The 5,000-nt window shown below is 51.8% G+C and overlaps 1 non-coding gene across 1 annotated transcript in view; it reads right to left on the bottom strand.

Annotated features, from left to right (window-relative positions):
• The window catches only part of LOC124568195, a 1,910-nt gene extending 1,795 nt beyond the window's left edge, over positions 1-115 (bottom strand). Inside the window, exon 1 of the ribosomal RNA XR_006971161.1 lies at positions 1-115. This exon is cut by the window's left edge and continues 1,795 nt beyond it. This is a non-coding gene — a ribosomal RNA (small subunit ribosomal RNA).
• Between the last annotated feature and the right edge of the window lie 4,885 nt (positions 116-5,000).

Raw genomic sequence — 5,000 nt, 5'->3', positions numbered from 1 at the left:
ACCATAACTGATTTAATGAGCCATTCGCGGTTTCACCTTAATGCGGCTTGTACTGAGACATGCATGGCTTAATCTTTGAGACAAGCATATGACTACTGGCAGGATCAACCAGGGAGCTGCGTCAACTAGAGCTGAGCAGCCGGCCGCCCGGGAGTGTGTCCCGGGGGCCCGCGCGAACACGCAAGCGTCCGCTCAATTATTCTGCAAACAGGAGGAGGCTGAGCTCCCCTGCACCATACACCTCGAAACCCTCTCAGGTCCCGGCGGCGCGCAGCGCCGTCCTAAGTACTTGGTCGGGTTCGAGAGAGGCGCAATCGCCCGGAGTTTGGCGAGTAGACGCTTTAGGTGCGACCACCCGTGCTCCCAACTGAGCTTGCCGCTGCCGACAGAGGCCCGGGAGCGTGCTGTCGTGGCATTGCCGGCGGGAGACAACACGCGCCACCTACGGTGACCGGCAGCTCCAACGCCAGCGCCACAGAAGGACAAAAGCCCCACTTGGGTGCCGAAGCGAACTCTCCCAGCACAGCGCACGCGCCAACACGTCCGCACAGCTGCGATACAAACCACCTGCGAGAACCGCAGAGGCGACCGAGCAGCAGACGGCGTCGCGGCGCCGAGCGCCGGGCGGCGGCGCATCCTCAGCGCACACAGTCCTCAATCGGACCAGCACACTGCAGATGTCCACCGCGCTTCGCACCGGGCCCGCGAGGACCTACTTTGGCCGCACGGCGCCGCGTGCAGGGTGCGCCGGCGCGCAGCTGCGCCGCCTGCCGCCTCCGTCGGCCGGCGCGCCTGCCACTGGCCGCCCCCACCAGCCGGCTGTAGCGCGTGCGCCCACGCACCGCACGGCCAACACGCCGGGAGGCCCCCCCTCACCGGCCGGGGACGGTCCCACCCAGCCACCGCCGCGTATCGCTTCACACCCACATGCCATTCACGTTCGTGGGCATGGTGGGTATCGCTGCAACAACCGGTTGGTAGCTCAACCGATCGTCGCCATCACTGATTCACCCCTAGCGAGAACAACCGCACCACAACGGTTTACCAGTTGTTCATTTGCGTAACGTCACCAGCAAACGTAGGCGTCCATCGCCATTTGCAAATTCAACGATTGTTGCATGCCTGTGTCAGGTGTCACGACACACTGTCTGCCCACATACACGCAACAACATGTCCACGCTTAGCGAACACGTGGAAGGTGGCCCCCGTACGTATGCGATGTCCATTGCGCGAACGACTGTCAACCGGCCTCTGTCGCATGTCGCAGATGTGGAACGCAGTGCACCGTGCTATCACGGTGTGTGAGAAGAGACGACTACGTCTGACAACACGCGCCACTACATCAACAGACGGCTCATGCTGATCGCCATCCAGGGCATACCACACTGCAATCCAGCTCTTATAGGGAGACGACACGTAGCTGAGTGCACAACATTTGGACCGCATGGTTCGCCGTTGTTGGCGCAGTCGTTGTACGGTCACATGTACCACGATGTATCATTCAGTACATGAGGACCAATGTGCAGTACAGTGTGTGATTTGGACGTACAACATCAGCGGACAGTTGACACAGGCCGTACCACAGCGTAGGCTAAGTGCTTCGCCATGCGAATGCCAATGAACAACTGCAAATGCCAATGAACAACTGCAAAGGGCATTGAGCATGTACGTCCTGCTGCCATCCACATTACAGTGTATAGCTGCAAGGTGTTTAACATGAAGCGATACACTGGGGACCGGGCAGTGCGAGTAGCAAACTATATTGCGGGGGTTGCAGTTAGGCAACACTACACTAATTTAACGCGTCGTATGACAATTACAGAGCAGGTTAAGGCCCAACGTGTGTTGGGTTAAGGCCCAACGTGTGTTGGGTTAAGGCCCAACGTGTGTTGGGTTAAGGCCCAACGTGTGTTGGGTTACGGCCCAACGTGTGTTGGGTTAAGGCCCAACGTGTGTTGGGTTAAGGCCCAACGTGTGTTGGGTTACGTTAAGGGGCAATGTGGGTTACGTTAAGGGGCAATGTGGGTTACGTTAAGGGGCAATGTGGGTTACGTTACGGCGCAATATAGGTTACGTTACGGCGCAATATAGGTTACGTTAAGGGGCAATGTGGGTTACGTTACGGCGCAATATAGGTTACGTTACGGCGCAATATAGGTTGTTACGTTACGGCGCAATATAGGTTACGTTACGGCGCAATATAGGTTACGTTAAGGCGCAATATCGGTTACGTTAAGGCGCAATACAGGTTACGTTAAGGCGCAATACAGGTTACGTTAAGGCGCAATACAGGTTACGTTAAGGCGCAATACAGGTTACGTTAAGGCGCAATACAGGTTACGTTAAGGCGCAATACAGGTTACGTTAAGGCGCAATACAGGTTACGTTAAGGCGCAATACAGGTTACGTTAAGGCGCAATGCAGGTTACGTTAAGGCGCAATACAGGTTACGTTAAGGCGCAATACAGGTTACGTTAAGGCGCAATACAGGTTACGTTAAGGCGCAATACAGGTTACGTTAAGGCGCAATACAGGTTACGTTAAGGCGCAATACAGGTTACGTTAAGGCGCAATACAGGTTACGTTAAGGCGCAATACAGGTTACGTTAAGGCGCAATACAGGTTACGTTAAGGCGCAATACAGGTTACGTTAAGGCGCAATACAGGTTACGTTAAGGCGCAATACAGGTTACGTTAAGGCGCAATACAGGTTACGTTAAGGCGCAATACAGGTTACGTTAAGGCGCAATACAGGTTACGTTAAGGCGCAATACAGGTTACGTTAAGGCGCAATACAGGTTACGTTAAGGCGCAATACAGGTTACGTTAAGGCGCAATACAGGTTACGTTAAGGCGCAATACAGGTTAGGTTAAGGCGCAATACAGGTTAGGTTAAGGCGCAATACAGGTTAGGTTAAGGTACGACATAGGTTAGGTTAAGGTACGACATAGGTTAGGTTAAGGTACGACATAGGTTAGGTTAAGGTACGACATAGGTTAGGTTAAGGTACGACATAGGTTAGGTTAAGGTACGACATAGGTTAGGTTAAGGTACGACATAGGTTAGGTTAAGGTACGACATAGGTTAGGTTAAGGTACGACATAGGTTAGGTTAAGGTACGACATAGGTTAGGTTAAGGTACGACATAGGTTAGGTTAAGGTACGACATAGGTTAGGTTAAGGTACGACATAGGTTAGGTTAAGGTACGACATAGGTTAGGTTAAGGTACGACATAGGTTAGGTTAAGGTACGACATAGGTTAGGTTAAGGTACGACATAGGTTAGGTTAAGGTACGACATAGGTTAGGTTAAGGTACGACATAGGTTAGGTTAAGGTACGACATAGGTTAGGTTAAGGTACGACATAGGTTAGGTTAAGGTACGACATAGGTTAGGTTAAGGTACGACATAGGTTAGGTTAAGGTACGACATAGGTTAGGTTAAGGTACGACATAGGTTAGGTTAAGGTACGACATAGGTTAGGTTAAGGTACGACATAGGTTAGGTTAAGGTACGACATAGGTTAGGTTAAGGTACGACATAGGTTAGGTTAAGGTACGACATAGGTTAGGTTAAGGTACGACATAGGTTAGGTTAAGGTACGACATAGGTTAGGTTACGGTACGACATAGGTTAGGTTACGGTACGACATAGGTTAGGTTACGGTACGACATAGGTTAGGTTACGGTACGACATAGGTTAGGTTACGGTACGACATAGGTTAGGTTACGGTACGACATAGGTTAGGTTACGGTACGACATAGGTTAGGTTACGGTACGACATAGGTTAGGTTACGGTACGACATAGGTTAGGTTACGGTACGACATAGGTTAGGTTACGGTACGACATAGGTTAGGTTACGGTACGATATAGGTTAGGTTACGGTACGATATAGGTTAGGTTAAGGTACACATTGTTGTAAGGAAAGGTTTAATGGGGGGCGGGGCGGGGCGGCCGGTTTGTTGATTGTGATTATAGTAAGTGGATGCCTGCGGCATCATCTGATTTGCCACGTCAGGATGCACCTTTGGCTCATGACAGGCGGCGCTCTCATTCCATGCTTGTGGCAGACCTGTGTCTTTCATTCCTGCCATTGTTTGTGTGCTGTGAGAGGAGGCAGTATTGTGATGTTGGGTGCACCCCTGTGTAGGACATGTGTGGGTGTTGGTGGCTTGGCTGAGCAATGGTGGTTGTCGGGTGGGTGGGATATTCTGTTTTCTGAGTGGACCTCCCAGTCTGGTTATGACAGTGTGGATTGTCTAATGTGGCGGAGAGGATGCACTGGGTGTTGTTCCATGCTGGTGCTTACATATTGTCTGTGTGCGTGTTACAGGCAGAGAGTAGTGCGTGATAAGGGTGTGTGGCTGACGTGTGGTTGTGATTGTGAGCAGAGTCTTTCAGCATGTATACGGACAGTTGTATACATTATCTGTATTCTGATGGCTCTATCTATTACTAATCAGCGCCGTGTATACGTTTAATCCGGTTCCAGTCGAAACTGTTGTATCTCTGTACATTAGTGACACGGCGAGCCCGCTATGTAGTTACTCGTCTCGGCAGCTTCCACCGGTGTATGGCAAATGATTATAAGGAATCAGTCTAGTCGTCAATACCGATGGTGTGACGTCACATGTCTGGGGTGGGGGACGCTGCGCCCTTCCGGTGGGTCATGGCCTAGAAAGACTCTTCCCACGCAGGGGGGCGTGGACTGTCATTGACTCTTCCAGGTAATATACTTGCCGTACGTTCTTGCGACTGCGAGTGCAACGCTCACCGGTACCGACATGGATGGAGCGCCTCCTAGCTGACCGCTCAGCATCGGCATTCGTACAGAGAGCAACGCGGTCGCGTCTCTAGCTCGTAACTGGTACAGCCCGCAGCTCATGTATAGGGACAGCGGGAATGTCGCATATTGGAGATAACTCTTCATGAAACGCATGTTATAGGGGTGGATTGCACATTGCGACTGCGGGAAAAGTCCGCCGTTCATCCGCTGG

Source organism: Schistocerca americana, unplaced genomic scaffold (genome assembly GCF_021461395.2).
Source record: "Schistocerca americana isolate TAMUIC-IGC-003095 unplaced genomic scaffold, iqSchAmer2.1 HiC_scaffold_1450, whole genome shotgun sequence".
NCBI lineage: Eukaryota > Metazoa > Arthropoda > Insecta > Orthoptera > Acrididae > Schistocerca > Schistocerca americana.
Note: the sequence above shows the minus strand (reverse complement) of the source record. Positions and strands in the feature narration are given on the sequence as shown.